Genomic DNA, 14,847 nt, shown 5'->3' on the forward strand with positions numbered 1-14,847 from the left:
CCTAAAATTTCTGTTTTTTTTTTAATTAGGGGGTCCTTGAAATTGTGTTTGTTTTTTTAGGGGTCCGCGAAATGAAAAAGGTTAAGAAACGCTGGTCTAAGACAGTCAAAGAAATTTCTTAGAAGTTATAAAGTTATCAAAGATTTTCTTTGATTTGAGAAGAAAGAATAATCTTCGGATTGTCACGAGGTTTTAACAGAACAATCTCAACGAACACCTCAGTAGATTGAAGCTAAGAAACAACGGCGAATGCAGGTTCTGCGGGGAAAATGGGAAAACATCAGGACACCCCATCACTGAGTGCGCCGAGACGACAACCATTCGTGCCATAAACTTTGGTATGACTGATATCGGAGATGGATATTTGGAAAACCTGGAAACACGGAACATCTGGAAAACCGTCTCAGATACTCGCTATTTGTAATAAATGAAAACAATAATTTTGACCAAATAAGTAATTTCCTATATCATACAAACTACAAACGTGAAAAAAATGCAAGACCGCAAGAGTCTTGCTTGGTCTTGGACTTCCGGAAGTCTTGCACTGGTCGGTCTTGGTCTTGCAGATCAAACGCTAGTCTTGGTCTTGTTATTTCGGCAAGGCCAAGACCTAGACCAGACTCGTTCATCACTAAACCTTATATAGTTTATAACTATTTAAAGTTTTCTAGCTCTAGGTTATTGTTCTGCTTGTAGGTTATACAGGGGATTATCTCAGAAATAAGTACAGATATTTTAAGGGGATAGATCTCGATAAAAGAAACCCGGTTTTCAAATTTTACCGGTTTTCAAATAAGTCCAAAATAACCGAGCTAAAATTACTTTGAAAATTTCACACCTCTACTTTTCAACCAATAACATGCTTTAATGTTGACTAGTTACCATGGCAACTGAAAAAAATTCCGGAAATTTTTTCGAGGCGCCACGAAACTTTGGTGGAAATTTTTTGACAGTTGAAAAGGTAAACATAAGATCTACAATCATAATGTGAATGAACTACAATGTCTATATATTGAAATATTACCCATTTGAGTTTTAGCATTTGATGTAACTAAGGTTGGTAATATTTTTTATTTAAGGAAATATGTTAGATATACCTACATATGAATTTCTTCAGAAAATTGCCATGTTCTAAAAAATATAGTTCTGCCGCCTTTATTTAACTAAAGCTGGTATTTTTCTATTTAACGAAATATGATGGATATATCTATATGATTTTTTTAGAATTTATTTCATGTTGAATTATCTTCAATGCCAAATCTTTAATGATATCGACTAATATAGCAAAATAATAACGAAACACATTTAGTAATTATAGGTTTTATTAATATTAAAAACACAATTATTGTAAATGTTTGTAGGCTGGCTTGAATTGGTGGTTTGAATCTGGGTATTTTCTGTTTTATTTTGCATTGTGCTCTGATCATGATTGAACTGGCTAGTACTTGATGAAATGCTCCTCATGGATTCAATCATCTGTTGATGATGTTCAGCGTCCAACTGTAAGTAAGGTTTGATCGACTGACTATTACTATGTCCAGTAATTTTAATGAGCTGTTGTTCACCAACTCCTTTCTTGGCCAAATTCGAAACAGCTGTTGCTCTTGCAGAATGATTGGTTATTTTAACTTTTTTAGTGTCAATTCCTATATCTGAAGCTGCTGATTTAAACCATGAAGATACAATGTTCTTACCAACTGGGCTATTCTTGTACCATCCTTTCGAATTGGGTTGATTCCAGTATGGGTTTGGTGTTAAGAATAGTCTGTCGGTTTGAATAAGATTTCCCCTTTTTTCCATCAACTTTCTAAACAAGCGAACCGGACACATTTGTGGATTTTCGAAATTTCTAATCAACCATTTACTATCCGACAGTTTTTTAGAACCACCTTGTGTGGTTTTAGAGAAAATTGGATTATATTCTATCCGACCTTTTGGGTTTCCGAAATTATCAGTTTCTTCTTTGAAGTATTGGATACAAGCAGAATGTCCTTCCCCTCCTCTCCATGCCAGCTCATGTGAAACTATGTGAAAAAATTTACGCTGCAACCCATCTGGAGTATTTTCATCCCACATTTCAATAATTTTTTTGTATTCGTCACTGGTTAAGGCTGAAGCACTCACTTTTCTTTTTGCTGAATCTCTCTGTAGTATTTTGCGCTTAGCATCGCGTGCAGCTCTGGCGGTCACAAATTCCACATCAGAAAACGGATTAAATTTTATTTTATATTTTTCGTAATAAATTTCTTGCAACTGCTTAGCAGTAGAGTTCCACATCACTTTGACCACACTTTCCTTATAATCTTCAAAATTTTTCTTTTTCATATTAAATGCGTAGTCCTCCAGTATAGTAGCCAGCTGTACTACACTCATACACTCATGAATATTATACGACTTTTCATCACAAAATTCAACAAACTGTTTCCATACACTTGATTTTGATTTTCGGGTGTTATCTGGTTTTATATTTTCAATTTCTTCTTTAATGACTTGTTGGTTTACTTTTCCAAATCGCGACATTTCGCTATACACTTCTTACTCTACGTACAGACGTTTTAAAACTAGTAATAGCTTAATGACAGAATCGCAAACAAAAATGACAAAACACATAATATGTCAAAAACATCAATACCTTGGCCAACTTAACAAATTGAAATTATTTTTAAAATGTCATGTTGGATTAATATTTTTTTTTTCAAATTTAGGTGTGAAATTTTCTTACCGAATACCACGCAAGCTTAAATTATTCCTGGAAATTTTCTTTCGGGCACGAATATTTTAGGAAAATTATCCCTCGTCTTCGACTCGGGATAATTTTCAAAATATTCGTGCCCTCAAAAAAATTTCCGAAAATAATGTGTCTCTTGTGATATTATAAGTGAAAATTCCCCCCAAAAAAATGATTTTTTTGCTTAACTTTTGAGAACCACTGGATCTTTTCTGGCTTTTCTTTCTTGTAAATTTAATCTACTACATATGTTGCCATATTATCATAAAATAATGTTTTTTAACTGAAAACTAAAAAAAATCAAATTTTTTTTTCGAAAAATTCCAAATTTTCATTTTTTTTTGTGAAAAAACCTCATAGGGGCGATTCCACAAACAATACATTTTTTTGTTAATTTTAAAATGAGACATTTTTTAAAATATTTAAAAAATAGGCGTTTTTCTCGGGTCGAAATATACTACCAGTTAAAATATCTGTACTTATTTCTGGGGCATCATGTATAATGTCAAATGTTGCAACAACTTTTAACAATTTAACTAGTTAAAATAAAAATAGTTATTTAATAAAAAAAACAGTTAATATCCTTATCGAATAAATAAAAATGGTCTTTTTTTTCGTCCCTCATTTTTGCTCCCTCAAAAACCATTTTGTTTAATTAATGCCGTCGAAACGTAAACAAGCCAGTTACAGTTTAAAGGGGGTCGTTATTTCCCCCCTCCTCAAAACCCCCGGCCCCCTGCGACTGGGGGAAAACAATTATTTTCATTCTGTTTTCGGCCGTGTTTCGCGAATTTCCACGTTTTGCGAGCTGCGTGTCGTCTCTGTTGTTCGAAAGACTCGGTAATAGGCTGGAGTAGAGATAGAAAAAAAACGGATAATAAGAGGAAAAAGTGAAAATAATAACTTGTAATAAAGACTGGAAGCATTTTTACGTTGCTATCTGTTCCTGATTAAGATTTTTCTTCCGTAGGAAAATAATTATACAACTATTATTTTGCTAGGTATTGTATATACGGAACGCAATCTTTTATAGCTAGTATTTTGTATGAAATATGGTGGATTCATATTGGGCAATCTTTCTATTAATCTATTCTTTTATAGAACTTGTGCTTAGACCAAATAATACAGGGAGTCCCAGAAATAAGGGCAAGAATTTTAACTAGGGTTGCCAACCGTCCGTCCTCTATTTCAGAGGACAGTCCTCTTTTTGATCTAACTGTCCTCTTTTCTCGCGCGTATTGAAAAAGTCCTCTTTTTTACATACCAAACTGAAAATCTAAAAATGTTTGTTGTTTTAAAAAATTGTTAATCTGTGTCTTTCGCTACTCCCACTCGTTTGTACAGAAAAGAAGTCGAAGAAATATTTATGTAAAAGAAATATTTGTGGAAGCGATAAACATGCTTAACTATTTTATGTTTATTTATTGTTGGCTCATGTTTTGAAAAAAAAGTTTTGTTGAAAATGGTTTGTTTTATTTTAACAAGTTTTGAGTATAAATATTAGGTATTAAAAAAGTAAGAAAGATCATCAATCGCATACCATTGACATAACTTTTTAGTAAATGCTAGATATTTGGACGAGGTTTCAAAAAATGTTTCACCTTTGTCTCTTTTTTACCCCCTCGTCCTCTATTTTTTATTTCGAAAGTTGGCAACCCTAATTTTAACTGTTAGTATAGTTCGATTGGTGAAACACGCCCATGAAGTTTTTTTGCGAAAAAAAGATTTTATATTTTTCTTGACATGTTCCGGACAACATTGAAAAACTTTTGAATGCCACTTGTTCAGTTTCCGGATTTGTTTATATTACTTTGAGAGAATGCAATGTTGCCACCTCCTACGTTATCCACATTCTGTATGTTTAAAAATTAAGTTCACATTAAATTCCTACAAGAAAAAATTAAATTAATTTTATTCGCTGTAGATTTTTTAATCATCGTAGATTACTATTAAGCATAGTGCAACGTCTACTATATTTTAAATACCTTTTTTACAGTTTAGTAAATTGAAATAATAAAACTTAATAATAATGAACAATTATAGCAGCTTTTCAACAGTTCAGAACCAGCGCCCTCTATTAGATATGTAAATAGTCAAAGTTTGATCTACATTTAAACAGATCAGCTGATGGCATTTTAGGTTATCCAATTTATTTGAGATTTTACTCAAAACAGTAATAGTCCAAGATCCCTGAGCGATCTGACATAACCTATTTTCACAAGGATGAAACCTTAGGCTCTCAGTAGTGATCTCATGTGCTTTGAATACCGGTGTGTTTGGGAAGTTCGTCCTGTGACGCCTTGGCAGATACCGGGTGAGAAACATAATAAAAATAAGAGTTACTTAACTTAAATTTGTTTGCCTGATTTTTGTATAAATATTGTAGAATATTACTCTGAAGTAGTATCAAAAGTATCAGACACTTTCCATGGACCTGAACTTTTATCAGACGATAACAAATCAAAAAGTGGATCTTTTATAAAGATAGACTTAGTAATATTCTACAATATTTATATAAAAATCAGCCATAAAAATTTAAGTTAAGTAACTCTTAATTTTAGTTACCTTTCTCGCCCTGTATCTGCCAAGGTGTCACAGGGTGAACTCCCCAAACACGTCGGTATTCAAAGCACATGAGAGCACTACTGAGAGCCTAAGGGTTCATCCCTGTGAAAATAAGTTATGTTGGTCGCTCTGGGATCTTACTCTATAAACCTCTGACAAAACTAAAAAAAAAATAGACAGATGTAGCCTGTAAAAATACTTTTTATTATTCAAATAGAAATACCAATTATTTTGATGTTTATTCACAAAAACAAGAGTGTGCGATAGAAAAACAGATGGGTTTAAATTCTCAAAAGATAATCCTTAATAATTCAGATGGCACATGTATTGCTGTATAGTACTGCCAAGAATCAATGTCAAGTGAAATGAAGTGTTGTCTAGCGTAGAGTTACGGTTTTAGGTAAAGCGATAAAACAACACTTTAACCTAATTACATCGATCTGCTATCTATCGTTTTCCCGTTTTCTAATGTTAGAAAAGTTTTTTACTTTTAATCTAAATTTTCCAAGTCATTTTTAAATTTTTCTAGTTGATGTGTCAACACTGGGCGTCGAACGAACTGATATTCTGGTAATTGCTTGGTATTTGCGGCTGATTATCGATTGCTGCCGGCGGCTCTCAAAATGTTGCCATTATTTTTTAAAATTTTCAAAGTTAAATAACTCGGTTATTATTAATTTATTTTAATGACAGTAAAGAGAAAATTTGTTTCTTTTGGCCAGATCTACCACCCCTTAAAATACTTATACACTTATTTCTGGCACAACCTGTATAAATATACGTTTCTATGTACAGGGCAGACGATGTTGGGCCTGCCCAATCTGGTAACGTCGCACGGTGCCGGCCGGATCGCAACCTGTCAAGGAGCGATGTTGCCACGTCGTCGAGGCATTGGCCCCGACCGACGACGCAGAAGAGAAACGTTCTTTGGCCCACTTTCGGGTCGCCACACCGCACACCACCACTGAGCTACCGACGGACTCTCTCAAGCTAAAGTAGTCGCGTAGGTCCCTGATGAGATCGCAACCGAAATAAAAATATACTAGAAGGCGAAGAATCGACCAGAGACTTAATGTCTAACTGTGGCAGATTACAAATTGTACAATCTTTGTTTAAAATACAAACTGGTGAACGATTTATTTGAAAAACGCAATTTGCCCGACACGCAATACTAGTGATGGACATTACGATTCTTTTTAGTGAATCGAATCACACGATTCAATTCTCACGACTCATCGTTCAAATGTTATGGATCCGTGCTGGCCACGATTCAATTGAACGAACCGAATTATAAGCAGTGAATCGAATCTCACGATTCATTTTGAATACTCGTTCAAATGGACGACTCGTTCAATCTCTGCCCACCTCTACGCAATACTGATTTTTTTTTCTATCCGTTATACGTGACGGGTAAAAAATGATTATATAGACGAGACTTTAAACTTCTTTTGTACTAAATGACAACCAATGAACCCCTGATGACGTCAGCAACCTCAAAATACGAAAACCGTCGCTGTCGTCGCCTACATTTTTCCGAAAAGTCAAGTCAGTCTATTTTTATTACGCGATTTCAACGGCGACGTAAGTAAAAGCTCGATCGATTCGGCTGAAAATAAAGAATGGCTAGCGCTCGTCATATTATGTGCGCTGGTGTTTGTGTACGGTTTATAAATAAAACTAATGTGTGGGACTCAAAAATATAAACGCCTCAGAGAAACAAAAGCCGTATTACTATGTTGTTTTTTACAGGATTGTCACGGGATTTTTAACATGACACTGTTTTTAAATCTTTCTAGTGGATGTGTCAACACTGAGCGTCAAACAAGCTTAATATTCTGGTAATTGCTTGGTATTTGCCATTATTTTCTTAAGCGTTGAAAGTTAAATAACTCGGTTATTATCAATTTATTTTAAAAATGGTATAAAGAGAAAACATGTTTCTTTTGGCCAGACCTACCAACTCTTAAAATACTTGCACTTATTCCTGGGACACCCTGTATAAAAGTCGCTTATTAGAGATGCTATAATATATCCATAGTATTTTTTTGTAAATTTACTTATTTTTTTAGTGTAAGCAAAGCGACAGTTTTGTTGTAAAACTGAATGAGCGTACGTCCCATTTTTTCCTATAAAACGATATAATTTGGTTGTTCCAAATAAGACGAGAGCAGGCGATTCGAAAATAAAACGATCATTCCCCAATTATAGCGAAGAATGTCTGCTCTGTCGTTGGCCGGGCAATTTAGTGCCCCGTCGAAACCGTTTTATCGCAGCCAGTGACAGGTCTTCGCCCCTGCAGCGAGACCCCCAAAAATCCTCTCTAAAGCCTCTCTCACAATTTATTTCGTTCGCTCTCTAGTCTCCCCTATTATCGATTGTAGTTGTAGTCAGGGGAACCGTAGATGTCGAAAGTGTCTAGAGAAGCAAGGGGGCCATCAGACCGGTTGAAATACCCAGTGGCATACCTCAATAGATAGATAGAAATTATTTATTTAATCCATGGTAGAAAATACCCTATGATCCGAAAAACTCCATTTTTACTCAATATAAAAATAAAATACAACCTTCGTAATGCCAACCGAGCCATTAAAAATAAAGAAATATAGATGGGAATTCTAGTTCCTTAGTTCTAGTTCCTCCAGAGGAATTGTTCCTTGAACTAGGTCTTTAGTTCACAATAGTTCCCGACTAACATTGACATCCCCGTTGCTTGCTAATAGGTTTCGTTTCGTTGTCGGTTAGAACTATTCACAATATGATCTGTTTAATTTTTATAATGTACGAAATATAGCGAGACGTGTAATTGTGTATGTTGAAAACATATAGGTAAGTTTTATTGCAGATATAAAAAATTAAAAAGAAAGTAAAGATTTCAGTTAACGTCTCCTTTTTGCTGCCAGGGCTAATCTGGACGGGGCCTACTTTTTTTACGCGGAATCCGAACCGCGGTCCTCGGCCATATCATGGTCAATGGCCTACCGACTTGGCAAGTGTCTAAATCAACTCTTACTCACGAGATATCCGATCTCATCCGGCCTCGAACCGGCGTGAATGAGCAGTGTGTGTCAATAGATTTTACACTTTTGCCTTATTTATTGGACAACAGCACGATACAGAGTTTCGAACCGGTCACCCGTCCATCCACTAATATCGCCTTACGTCGCTTAACTTCGGTGTTCTAATGGGAACCGGTGTTTCGACGTAGCTGGGCCGTGGCCAAAAAAAAAAAATATTCAAATAAGAGATTAAAAATTATATCACAAATCAATTGGAGCAAATAATACGAAAATTTTACGAAAAATTGCATTTTTCCTCACTTCAAGCTTTTTGTTTTTGTCTAAAAATTCAGAATATCTACTTCGTTTTATAAGATATATCCTAATTTTAGGGACCTAAAGTGAAACACTGCCATAAAATATTCAAAGAATAAACTAAAAATGAAAGACAGTATCCACGACAATTTTCTGTGGTAATTACGCCGGCCGTGGCAATAGACAAGTCCGAATCCATCGTCGTGGCCTTGTATTATATTTCGAATCTGCCGACTGAATAGAATTCCCGTGAACTAGTTTTTTAATTAGTTCCCCTAGTTCCTCTCAGTCCTTTCGTCCGGGACAGCTTACATACGGCTGGCACTCTCCACTCCCGCCTGGCATCGGGCTACGATCGCGCTGGCCGATCAGTACGTAAACTAGTTTTTTATTTAGTTCCTCTAGGAACTAGTTCTTTAAGAAACCGGGAACTAGTTCCTTTCATTCCGGGGTCGGAATAATTCACATTGGAACTACTTAGTTCACGAACTATACAGCTCTATAAAGAAGATACAGGCTAAGTAAATGACGTCGAGGGCTTGACATCCCTAAAATTATCATCGATCGTCATTCCTCAACCGTCTTTGACGCCTTTTTTTCGATCGTATAGTACAATAACCCTAGGGCATGGAACATTGTCAGATACAAGAAAAGAACTTAAAAACTAACAAAAATTTATAAAAATGTAAATACAAAATTGTCGATTTCGGTCTGGCCACTTCATTTGCGTGATTTGGTCTGTATTTTATATGTATGCGACAGAGATAAATATAAACGACCGGTTAACAGACAGAGAGACAAAATAAAAAGCGGCATACAGTGTTGCCGGTTTTTACGTTTGTAGGAAAATGTGAGACCTAAATAGACTTTAATGCAATGAGTAAAGAATACAAGACCGATATACGGACTGAAGCAGAAATTGTGTTGTTATACGCCATTTTTTTTTGGAGGAACGGATATGTCACCAGCGACAATTTCAGCGATTTTTAATAGTTTGTTGTGTGTAGTGAACTTTGTATAAACTTTATAACAATGGTGATTTGTTCAGCTTTCAAGTGTAAAAGCTGCAACGATAAGAAAGAGCTACCAAACCACCTTTTTAATGCTTTCCTATTGAATTTGATAATTATTTTTCTAATATTACATGTATTTGATATGTGGTATACGTCGAATAGCATTATCTACCTTTTGTTAATATTTTAATACGTTTTTTTTGTAATTAATTAGTATGATACCACCGCATACACCATAGACATAGTCAAAACATTTATCAAAAATACAAATATCTCTTCAAGTAGCTAAGATAAGAAAAATATGTGGCACGGTACTGTTTTGAGGTATGGTAATAATATGGTCTCGCGTGTTATTGGTGCTTTTCTTTAGTCATTGCTTTAATGAAATTAGTGATGCCCCTCTAGACACTTTGTCATAGTCTAACGTCCTAAATCTAATCTAAGATCTCAAGAATACCATAGAAAGGTATAAATAAGTGACGAAAATTTCATATTTATAGAGTACTCGCAATAATCTGATTAAAATAAACAGGATGATATGTAAAATAAGAATGAACAAAAGATAAAGCACAAGTAACAGTATTTCAATTGTTCATTTAAAAACAATTAAGCTATTTCTACACCAATTTACGTCGAATAAATGGTTAAAATAGATTTATTACTCATTTTAGTAATTCCTATATCGCCTTTAGTCTAAAAAAAGGAAATAGCTTCAAAGAAATAAGTGTACATAGATGTGTTCTATGATTTTAAGTAACATTCGCAACTCTTAGGCCCAGACAAACATAGCTTAAAATGGAATCCAAGTGAACTCTGAAAAACAATTTCAACAAACACAACAAAAATGATTTCGAATTGCTGAACAAAAGTTCAACAATAAGAAATCATAACAACCTATTAAAATTTTAAACTGGGCTTAAATCTGAACTCACACTGAACCGGGTATGGAACATAAATTAGTATTACTCCAGTTTTAGAACTCATCTAGATTAACTTGTTTCTGTGAGAATTAAACGCAATATTAACATCAATCTACGTCGAATAAAAGACTAAAATTTAATTTTATTACTACTCAGTCTTTCAGAAATTCGATATATCTCGAAGTCGAATAAAGGCACAAAGAATAGAAAAATTTTGGGAGGGTGAATAGCCCAAAAGGCGTAGAAAAGAGGGGGTGGGGAATGTAAGGTCGTCGACGTTCAGTTGTTACGGTGACGTCAGTGACATGTGGGTCGTTATATTATGTTTCCCTTCGACATATATCACAGCAGGTCTATGACAGATTCTACCTGTTACCTCTTACCAGAGACTGGATTTTGTGAAGAAAAAATATTTTTTTTTGGTTGAATATGTAGATTGGCTGGTACATTTCTTCTATGCGGCATTGGTATTTTTGCATCATAATATCAAACCGCACAAGTAGGCTTAATATATTATCTTCATTTCAGTATGAAAGTTTCACATGAAAGTTTCTTTTCTCTAATTTATTTAAAAGGCTAAGATAATAATATACTTACACCGAATCTACAAGAGAAGGGTCTTGGGTCGGCCTTTACCTACATGTCCAGAAATGAATCGATATGGCGATCTTGTAAGTCGGAGAGAGAAAATTGCGAAGTTTATTACCTATCCACACATATTCCTGCCTACACGCGTAAAAACCGGCAACACTGTATAGCGATTTTCATTTAGTCTCTCTGTCTGTCAACCGGTCATTTATACATATTTATCTCTGTCGCATGCATTAAAAGCAGACCACGGAAATAAAATAAAGTGTCCAGGACCGTATAGATATAGACTAAAGTTAGTGTATAAAAACAACATCCAAACCAAACCAAACCAAACAAAAAAATTTAAATATGCTCTAGGTTACCACGTATTTATTAAAAAAGTTAATTAGCGAAGATCGTACCTATATGAATGTCATAATATAGTGATTACAGTATTTTATTAAACGATAAAGATATTTTTGCTAAATAATTTAAAACAATGTATATTCATCTGTATTTCTATTTTAGTAAATTAAATTCTAATAATTTCAATTATTTTCTTTGATATTTGTGGTATACTAACGGAACGATTAAGTAAATGCGAAAAACTCATGAATAATTTACTGAAAATTACACTCTGCGCTCGTAAATTTGCAGTAAATATGTTATTTTCCCCATTTTTACAAGCACGAATAACTTTCCAGTGCTTTACGACAACTGCATAACATTTAATTGATGTTTCCTAAGTTATATAAGTTTATAACTCGGTTTATAACCTCCACCCATACCTTTAAGATAATAATTTTAGTGTTTTTAATTTTTAGATAATCATAGCTAATGGTATTTAAATTTAATAGAAGTATAAATAAAATGACATTTTTTCAATCAAACAGAGATCTTTATTTAAGGTTTCTTAGCAGGATTTTTTTAAAGGGGTGTCCAGACCGGACTAGACGACGAGCGCGAGACATTCTAAATTTACTAAAAGTGTGGATGAGTCTCGCGAGACAACCCACAGAGCCTCATTGGTATCCGTTTTCTGTCGGTTTTGCGACGACCGATCAAAGAAAGCTCGCGGTACAGTCTGAACGTGTTTATTTGGCCATCGTTATATTCAATTACAATTTAATATGTGTTTGGGTTCCTTTCACTATGATTCAACTCGCTTGTCTCGTGGTGGGCTTGCCTCAAAAAAAATGGATAGAAGATGTCTCACTCTCGTCTCGTTAGGTCTGGACGCACCTTTAAAAACACCGTGACAATGTGACAATACGAAGATTCAAGGAAAATTTTTCTCGGTCCTAAGTTCTATGCTTTTCGTATGGAGACATAATATCTATCTTTTAAACACTCTTTTTCAAATATTAGGGTTTTTAAGAACAATGTTTTATGATGAACACATTCTTCATTTTCTTGTAACTTTATTTCACTAAAAACCACAAACTAGAAAAAATAATATGTAATTACTTGTTGAATATGACTCATGAGTTTACCGATGCCAACAAAAATAACACAGAATGATGTTATTAATATTTTATACCTTTTCTCGTTGTTTCCAATGAATAATTCAGCAGAAATTACTTATCTATAAATATATAACAGGCTTCATACATACCAGTTTAACAACAGTTTCGCGAAAATTTAAAAGTCCTGATTATCATTTCGAAATGTAACTGTTTAACTTCGAATTAGATTATTCAAATCTCACGGCACTAAAACTGACTATTTATAAATATTTAAAGGTTAATAATTGTTTAAATTTACTTAATAAACAGAAATATTTGTCACAGATTCAACAACATTCGGTATGATGGTAAAATAGATCTTTCTTACGTTCTATAACTTCGTCAACTCTATGGCTAAATATTTACGCATGTAGGCCCTTTTTATCAATCATAACGTTGATAATTAAACAAAAAATTAATAAATTTTTAAGAGATTACCTTTAACTAAAATTCCGTAAAAAATCACTTTAAAGTTTCAATTACATCATGATTCCCAGAAACGTCAATTTTATCAATGAAAACACTAGGTACATATTTATCAAGCAAACCGATTTAAATGATTGATTAGGTACACTACTTTACCAGTTTTAGTAGGCCTAGAAATAGACAACGTGTTTCTAAAACTGTTTTGTTCTTAATTGTCAAATATAAAGCCTGGTTTACATCTTTCAGCCACCTCGATAACATTCTACACGATTCAAATAATTAATCAGAGGTTACTGTACTTTTTTACGAAAAATCTATTGGTTTTAATAGTGAACTACCTGAATCTAATTTAAGTAGTCGAAATTAGTGGAATAAATTAATGGTTTCAATAATTAGCGTGGAAGTTTGTTGCTCTAATTTCAATGTAAGCATTCAAAAGGTCAAAATTAGTGGTAGAAGTTTTCAATTACTTAGTAGAAAAAGTTAACAAACTTTTAACTTTTTTTCACTAATTATACCTCAAAATTAGCGAGCAATGTCATTTTTGCCTTTGATTATCATCTGTCAAGAGAAATTGTGATTAAAAACAAGTTTATTGTTTGATTAGTTAATTATTAGGCTCTATGAATGCAACCATAAGCTGTAGTAGCAAGAATATACTATTAATTTTAATTTGTACTTTTAGACATGAATGATAAAAACTCGTAAGTAATAAAGTACTTATAATTGAAACCACTAATTCTGAGTTTCTGAATGAAGCTTAAGAAACAAACATCACGTTTAAAATTGACTTAATTCAAATAATTGTCAAACATCAAGCGTGGTTCACATCATCCCAGGCACCTCACAAACCGCTCCATTGTTACGAAACAAAAGAAACCTCGGGCTTTTTGATGCCTTCGCTTACCTGCCAAAAGGTATTGGTATCCTAGAATGTAGAAGGAATTGTGTAATAATAATAGTATCCAAAATGGTAGGTAGGTAATCCACAAATGTGTTCACGAGCGAGTCAAGTCACACACGCGTCACTAAAACAACTGAAACTCACGACGTGGCACACTATATCCTCTTTTACTCTGTCACTTGAGCAGTTTAATTCACAGTTTTGTGATTGTTTCACAACATTTTTGAGTACGAAAACTAACTTTAAAAAGTCCTGAATGGGAAAAGTGAGTATTTTTGAAGGCGCGGTTAAATATAGCGAGAGAAAACACGCTGACTACGACCTGGCCTGAATCTCTGACTCGAATGGAATGAGGGGCAAGCGTTTCTGGACAAGGGGGTGTGCGGAGGGAAACACTTGAGCCGCATGACGGTGGAAGGGACGACTGGTCGGATGAAGCCGATGATTTTAGGGGGCTAGGTTGCCGGCTCGTCGAGAAAGCAGGTAGGTTTTAAGAGAAAGAAAAAACGTGTACCGAAATTGTCTAAAAATACATTAAAAATGATAACTTTCTCCATGTTGCAGTTACAATTACTGCAGAATGGGTTATATACGGAATGGCGCAGATAAAAGTTACTAAAGTATTTTCAACGGTCATTGACGGAAACAGTTCTGGGAGAATTATCAACTCTTGGAACACCCTCATATGGAAAATTCCACTCCTCCAATGTACAACTTTGAGAAAAACCTTACTGTAGTATTTATTGAGCATTAAGAAGAAATGGAAGAGAGAAACGTCTACTCAGCGGGTAAAATACCATACCTAACGTCCTAATGTGGTATCACAATGATTCCAAAACCAAAACAGGAATAGGGGTATTTAGGCCGAAAACTAAACACTTCGAACCAAAGGGCACTTACCCCAG

At 34.3% G+C, this 14,847-nt stretch overlaps 1 protein-coding gene across 1 annotated transcript in view; it reads right to left on the reverse strand.

Annotated features, from left to right (window-relative positions):
- LOC115877640 overlaps positions 1-14,286 on the reverse strand; it is a 105,283-nt gene extending 90,997 nt beyond the window's left edge. The window contains exon 1 of the mRNA XM_030893885.1: positions 13,946-14,286. The gene's annotated coding sequence lies outside the window, so the exon portion shown is untranslated. The remainder of the gene's footprint in view (positions 1-13,945) is intronic.
- Positions 14,287-14,847: the final 561 nt, after the last annotated feature.

The sequence above is a fragment of the Sitophilus oryzae genome, unplaced genomic scaffold (genome assembly GCF_002938485.1).
Source record: "Sitophilus oryzae breed Bouriz unplaced genomic scaffold, Soryzae_2.0 scaffold_1060_pilon_pilon, whole genome shotgun sequence".
NCBI classification, from domain to species: Eukaryota; Metazoa; Arthropoda; class Insecta; order Coleoptera; family Curculionidae; genus Sitophilus; species Sitophilus oryzae.